Below are 7,691 nucleotides of genomic sequence, written 5' to 3'. Positions count from 1 at the left end.
ATTGATCGCCTTTGTAGGTTGCGATGATTCTAAGAGTCACGAGAGGTAGATAATGCCCAACTAAAAGCAGAGTTGGCTTACTTGAAGCGTGGCATCGAGGAAAGGAATGACACTATTCGTAAGCTAAAGGGTCCATCCACTATCTCAAGGAGGTGCGAGATGCGCTGAGGAGGGGGGCTCAAGGAGGCTGAGAAGAGGATTGATCAAGCAAAGAATGAGAGCATCTCCGAGTATAGGGCTTTGGAGGCTCATCAGAATCAGATGGACAACTACGTTACTAACTCCTGGCAAGAGGGATTCACTCTCTATCAGTGGAGGGTGATCCGTCACTTCCCGGAGGTGATCGAAGTTGTTCAAGGGTTTGGCCCATTTTATGTCGAAGAGGCCGATGGTGGGGATATTGTTGTTGCTGACATCCAGGACTGAGCCAAGGATGCTACAACGGACAATTGATGTGCTCTTTTTTCTTTCTTTTTCCATTAATGGAAATTTGGTCTTTCTATCGAGCACTTTTTGTGTTGTTTTCCCCCTTTTCTAAGTTGTTGGGCTTTAGAATTAGGTTCGTCAATAGGGAGTATAGACTGTGCTTTTGTACTTAGCTCTCAGGCTAGTCAGAGGTCTTCGATCTTCACTGACCAAGGTATCTAGTTTAGTGTCCTCGGTCTTATGCTGGTCGAGGTCTTCAGTCTTTGGTGGCTGAGGTCTTGGACTTTATGCTAGAAGGTGGGGATTATCAACTTCGTACCTTAGTGTCATTCTAGCCGAGGTATTCGATTTTTACTGGTCGAGGTCTCCGGTTTAGTGGCCTCAATCTTATGCTGGCCAAGGTCTTCTATCTTTGCTGGCCGAGGTGCTTCCAAGCTCTCAGCGTTGCTAGGGAGTTTGGTGGCACCTGGTCTTTGAGAGTTGCACGCTCTTTGGTAGGTCTAGTCGTGGTCCTTGGTTAGCTTTGCTCCGACTACAAGTTGGGTGGGTGTATGGAGTTCGATGGCTGTTCTCTTGCCAATATGTGGCAGGGACATCATTCCCGCAGTGACCGTCAGGGCTTGTTTTGGCCTCAACCTTTTGTGGTCGGTCGGGTCTTTCGTGGGGTTGTCGTCTTGCTGCGATCGTTAGTCAAAGTGGAGTTCGGTTAGGCTGTATACGGAAGTTTGGTCATTTGTGCTTGAAGAGGATTCTTTATTTATTGAATTTGAATAGTCTAATCATCATTAGTGTTCGACACCAATGGTCGTTGGTACATTTTAGTTTTGGCACTTCAACTCCTCAAGTAGATATTCTACACCTAGTTTCCCCTTTTAAGGGTTGTCCCGCCTGAGATGATGGTATTGATCCCAACCAAGGGAGCTTAGGCTAGGGGCTCATCGACACGATGCAATTCTTCTCTAGGTTTATGTTCTTTGATGTTGATGAATCCATAAAGGAAACTACGTTGGATGAGGTATTCCAGGTGGTGGCGAAGGTCGTGGCAGCTCTTGGTGTCATAGTCGTGGTCAAGGTGGAAGTCACAAAATTTGTCTCGATTTCTCTTGTAGCCCTAGGTTTTCATCTTCTTGGTTCACTTGACAAAGTTGCGGTTGCGGATTTGCATCAATGTGTGAGCCCATGGAGCGTTAAGTGGAGTGAAGTTGTGACATGTCAGCTGCAGTGTCCTCGATTTGTAGTTAGGTCAGCGATCCAACTTCTTGGTTTCTCGGTTTGGTCTTCGGCTCTCGTGGTCTCTGCGCTTCTGGTCGTGTTTGTCTTCATCCTCCCTACGCAACACTTAGGCCTCTTCGGCATTCATATACTTCTGTGCGTGCTTCATGAGCATGGTCAAGTTGGGCGAAGGGTTTTTTTGCAAAGAGAGACTAAACATCGAGCAACGCAGTCCGCTCATGATGTCGGTCACTGCTATTGATTGATTTAGAGCTCGGACCTGGAGGGCCTCAATGTTGAACCTCGCCAAGTATTGCCTTAAGGTCTCTCGTTTCCGTTGTCACACTTGCATGAAGTTGGCTAACATCTTCTAGTGCCTTTGGCTGGCATTGAACTGCATCAAAACTACGTCTCTAGATGCTCCGTGGAGTGTGACGTCGAAGGCCTTGCACATGGGGCCTTCGAAGGATTCGTACAACATCATTATTGCCTTGATCCCTCAATGTGGTTGTTGGGTTCTAAGGCTCCATCGTACTTCTCGAACTAAGGAGGTCGGCATCTGGTTGGGGAAGCTCCTCAACGATCTCTTGGGTGAAGACGACTCTTTGGTAGGTTGTTGACCATGGCGCTGCTCTGTTGGTCAAGTTGTTGAAGGGGCAATGCTTCTATCCTCTTGGTTGTGCTCTGGTTCAGCCAATCACTCTCTCAATTCTTTGATCTCAACATCTTTGTTTGTTAGGGCCATGTTCGCAGACTTCTCCCCTTTTGGGATTGTGGGCCGATCTCGGACTAGGTTGGATTCGGCTATCGAGATTGGCAACTACTGTAGACTTTGGCCAAGCTGTTCTTTCACCGGCACTTGGGCGGAGTGACGAGGTCTACTATGGGTGTCATGTGAGTGAGGCCAAGCTAGGGAGTCAGATCCTCTAGATGGCTGCGATCGTTTGGGGTCCTCGATGCAAGGATCGACTATAGTAGGCACCTGCGTGTCAGGGCATGTAGCTTGAGGTGGCATGGCTACTAGGATGCGGTCGACTTTCTTCTACATGGCTTGGAATTGCGCGGGATCGACCACAATTTGATGCTAGGGCTCCAGAAGTGGAGAATTGCGAAGTGAGTAGGATCCCCAAGATGGGGAATGGGCTCCGGAGTAGTCGGATGTGTTTTTAGGCATGGTTGCTTTAAGTGTGCGGAAAAGGTTTTTGGGAAATTGCTTTTTGTACATTTCCCACAGACGACACCAATTTGATGTTATCCGATCTGAGGTGTTTTGAACCAAAGACACAATCAGATAATCTTGCCTACTAGACGAGGTCGAAGTGGAAGGATGAAGCCACTCAACAAGATCTACAACCAAGAGAAAAGGTAAGAGGCCCAAGGAGTTGTTCCCCAGGTAGGTACTCTGACGCTCAAGTTAGTTGGTTAGAGAAAGAGGTGGTTGGGCCAAGCTGGTGAAATAATGTTGGTCCGAGCTGAAGAGGTAGTGCAGAGAGGTGTTCAAAGAGTGTTCCTCAAAAATTCCCTTACCTAGAGCGGAGAATACCTATTTATAGTTGAGTGTCTGTGTTCCAGATGGATAGGGCTTCCAGGGTTATCGGGATGAGGTCATCTGCCAAAGTCTTCAAAATGTTTCCTCTTCCCCGATGGATTCTGCTTCTTTGTCCGTATAGGACACTCCTCCTTAGTCGTGCTCTTCTATCATACATGGTGTCAATATGTCTAGAGAGAGAGGAGGGCTGTGGAGGTTGCCACATGGCATCCTTGGCCAGCTCAACCCATCACCCAAATATCTCCTTCTATAAAATAAAAAGTGGAGCCGTGTAATCATGCCAACTAGTGTGAACAATTTGAGTCCTCAACTCCGGCATACGCGTAGCTGGTATCCAGATTGAAGTATGGAACCTTGAATTCTATACAACCCAATGAACACCACCTAGAGTTTCGCTAGCTATTCTTTCACAATAGAAATAAACGCCGACTAGATCAAAAGGCATGGATCCGTTTGCTTTGTGGGATCAGGGACGACAATCTTTTCCGTCCCCATCGGGTATCGGGTTTCCCCGATCCCATTGGGTTGGGATGGATATTATCTTCTCAAGAACCGGGACTGATAGTGAATTCATCACCCCCGATATGCATCGGACGGCCGTGTCAAGATAACATATGCCTATAAATAGAAGCTTTCCCTTAGCTTTCTCACATGGGGAATTGTCTTCTTGGCAGCAGTAGGGTTAGGACTCAGGACTGAGAGTCTCCAGCCGTCTGCTTCATCGATTCTCGCGGTAGGGTTTTGGGCGTGATGTCTGCTATTACCCCGTCTTCGTTCCTAATAAGGCCTCTAATCGCAGGGCTATCGTTATATTTTGGTATTCAGCTTGATGGCTCTGTTCTTCGTTCATATTATCTTTTTTTTTTTTTTCTTGAATTTTTTCTGTGTTTCTCAACCAGAGTTTCTTCAATGAATGCGATTTCTAGTGCTCTGTGTTCCGTTCACGCGGAAGGAGAGCCTTTGCAAACTTTGAAGTTTCCCAATTGCATTCTTTTCCTGATTTTTTTTTTCATTAGCTTTTCTTTATATCTTTTAATTCAATTTTCTTATTCCGATTTACCGAAAACACATAATCCGTTATTTTTTTTGTATATTTTCTGGAGTTTACCAGCATTATTTAAAGCTATAGCTTTTGTTTTAATTGACGGGGGAGTCAACCTTAGCAAAGATCTTCCTTACTTGATAATGGAACAAATCAACTGTATTTGTACATTCCAGTGTAAACGTCATAGATAAAAGTCGGGACGTTGATGGACTTACCTTTTGGGAAGACCTCTGTCATCGGGTGGTCTCATATTCCATCGCCTTGGGGAGCGGTTTCTGCTATTTCCCCTTGGGACTGGCCATGAGACATACATTCTGTTTTTCCATAGTTATCTATTTAAATGCTTTGCCAATGATGATATCATATAAAAATACCATCTTTCGGGACTGAATGGCTTCCTAAGCCTTGCTGTCATTCTGCTATTCAGAGGCATTTTGTTTTCACTCTTTTTCACAATATTTCGATCCATTTTGATGCGTTATAATGTTTATTTCTAATCCGAATCTTATGCTTTCTTGTTTGTTATGGGCATTTTTATTTGTGCAATCCGTTTCATTTTGCTTTTTTAGTTTTTCTATCTTTCGTTCGATTAGAAGTAAATCGTCGGCTATTTATTCTATAATTTGAACACCTCGTGTCTCTGAATCCCTGGCAATGTTGGTAAACTAGAACAGGGTATGTCCTGATTCGTTTTTGAAAAATTACTACGCGTTATTGTTTGCATTGCAATTGTATTGCCTAGTTTGCTTTCTTGAGGACGAGAGAAGAGGCGTTCAAGAGTTGAACTTCAAATTATAAGAATAAACAGGCGAAAAATAAAGCTTTTTATAGAACAGAATATAGAGAAACTAAAAAAGCGAACTGAAACGGATTGCCCAAATAAAAGTTGGGTCTGAATCTCATCTACAAGCACTAAATAAAAGTTGGGCAGTGGTAAGTTGGAGAAGGAGGAGGGGAACAGGAGTGAGGTGGGGGGGAAGAAAGGAGTTATTAGCTGAATAATTTGTAGGAAAGTTAGGTTGCAAGGTGAAAGATCTAAATGAGCTGAAAGGGTATTTAGGGGCTGAAGGAGGGGAAGAAAAGTAGGCTATTAGAACGAAGGGGAGTGGGGAGTGTGTGGAGAGTGAACGGACTAAGTTGGGTTATGAGCTCTTCTTGGGGCTCATTTGGAGGGTTAATTATTTCGTGGAAGGATGAAGTAGTGGAGGGAGTGGAAGAGTTAATGGGAAGGTTCTCAATTTCTGTCAAATTTAAACAGGTGTCAGATGGGTTTAAATGGGTCATCACTAATGTTTATGGCCCCAATGGTCTATGGGAGGGGCCATGGTGTGTAGAAGGGGATTTCAATGTGACTAGGTTCATCGAAGAAAGTAACAAGGTGAAGCAAAAGAGCACTACTAGCATGAGAGAGTTCAATGATTTCATTAATGCTTTTGAGTTAAATGTATCTGTTCCAAATTCGGTAGGTTCTTGTTCACCTAAGACTGGAGGAGCATTGGGGAGATTTGGTGTCAAGGCCTTACTTAGAGTTACTTCTAATCATTGGCCTATAATGACATGTAAGCCTGATCTCGGTGGTTGTGGGCCTTCTCCCTTCAAGTTTGAAAATATGTGGTTATTTCACCCGGACTTCAAAGACAAAGTGAAAATTTGGTGGAATGAAAGTAACCCAGAAGTCAATTGGGCTAGGATGAAATTCCATTGGAAGCTAAAAGAGATGAAAGTCAAAATTAAGGAATAGAATACCCTACATTTTGGGAGAATATAAGAGAGGAAGCATCAGTTGGTTAGCCAAATAGAAGAGTTAGATGTGAAGGAAGAAAGTGGATGTTTTGAGAATCGGGATAAAGAACCGATGTGGGAGTTAAGGAAGAATTTGGAGGACACAATTTTCAAAGAAGTAAGTTGGAGGTAGAAATCTAGACACAAATGGGTGAAGGAATGAAATAGGAATACACAATTTTTCCATGCAATAGCGAATGGTAGAAGAAAGAAAAACACCATATCTAAGTTGGAAGTTGACGGGATGGTCTTAACTCAACGGCAAGAGATTGCTGGGGTTTTTGCGAAACAATTTAAATCCATTTTCGAAAAGCCTCTGCAAGAGAGATTAAGGATCGAAGAGTTAGATTGGCCTAAGCTCCTTGATGAGTTGAGGTTGTGGCTGGAAAGAGAGTTTGACTTAGAAGAAATCAATAATGCCATTTTCTTCATGGATAGATCTAAAGCCCCGAGCCCTAATGGTTTCACAATGGCCTTCTATCAAGATTGTTGGGAGATAATTAAGACTGATATTCAATGAGTGTTTTCGGAATTCTTTGAAAGATGTGTGAAAAACCCATGCCTGAATTCTACTTTTATTGCTTTAATTCCGAAGAAGGTTGGGGATTGTCACCCTAAAGAGTTCAAACCCATTAGTGTAGTTAACAGCCTCTATAAGATCATTGCTATGGTGTTATCCAGAAGAATTAGAGTGGTACTCCCCTCAACTATCTCCCATAATCAAGGTGCCTTTGTGATGAGTAGGCAAATTGTGGACCAAATCTTAATTGCAAATGATAGTGTGGAGGATTACAGAAATAAAGGGGATAAAGGGTTGGTGTGTAAGCTGGATTTAGAGAAGGCATATGATCTGGTTTATTGGTTTCTGTTGATGGAAGTTTTAGAGTCTTTTGGGTTTGGGCAAAGGTGGTGCAAGTGGATAAAAGTTTGCATTAGAACTTGCCATTATTCTGTGTTAGTAAACGGCAATGTGGTGGATTACTTTCTAGCTGTCCGGGGTATTACGCAAGGGGGCCCTCTCTCCCCGTTCCTCTTTACCCTAATTGCTTAAGTGTTAGGGAGGTTTATTGAGAGGGCAGACTCCAAAATCTAATTAGGGGTTGGAGAGTAGGGAGGGATAGGGTTCCAATCACTCACCTAAAATTTGCAGATGGCACAATTCTTTTTTGTGATGGCAAGGAGATTAGTGGGGTGAGTAGTCTAAAGATGATGATTAAAGTGTTTGAACTAATGACTAACTTTAAGGTAAACCTTGATAAGAGTTGTGTGATTGGTATTAATATGAGTGAAGGAGAGGTGGAGGAAACGGCCCGAGCGATAGGTTGTGAGATAGCTCATTGGCCACTGAAGTATTTTGGGCTTCCTTTAGGGGATAATCCTAGAAAAAGGAGTTTTTGGAATCCGGTGATCTTGAAAGAAGAATTACTTGTCTTTGGGGGTAGGATAACCCTGATTATATCAACATTGGCAAACCTTCTAATCTATTACTTGTTGGTGTTCAGAATCCCTGAAGGAGTTTGTAGGGAGCTGGACAAACTAATTAAGGACTTTTTATGGGAACCCGAGGAGGAGAAAATGGACCATAGACTGGGACTGGGGAACTTGAAGAAGAAGAATGAAGCTTTGTTAGGAAAATGGTTATGGAGATGGTCCAAAGAAAAGGAGAATCTGTGGGAT

At 43.5% G+C, this 7,691-nt stretch overlaps 1 non-coding gene across 1 annotated transcript; it reads left to right on the top strand.

Annotated features, from left to right (window-relative positions):
• The first annotated feature begins 4,577 nt into the window (after positions 1 to 4,577).
• Positions 4,578 to 4,665, top strand: LOC148875119 (small nucleolar RNA SNORD96 family). Its single transcript, XR_016106032.1, has one exon. It is a non-coding gene; the product is annotated as a small nucleolar RNA SNORD96 family (small nucleolar RNA).
• Positions 4,666 to 7,691: the final 3,026 nt, after the last annotated feature.

Source organism: Nelumbo lutea, chromosome 1, assembly GCF_056320005.1.
Source record: "Nelumbo lutea isolate HS-2025 chromosome 1, American lotus-T2T, whole genome shotgun sequence".
Classification (NCBI taxonomy): domain Eukaryota; kingdom Viridiplantae; phylum Streptophyta; class Magnoliopsida; order Proteales; family Nelumbonaceae; genus Nelumbo; species Nelumbo lutea.
This window is presented reverse-complemented; position numbering and strand designations above follow the sequence as displayed.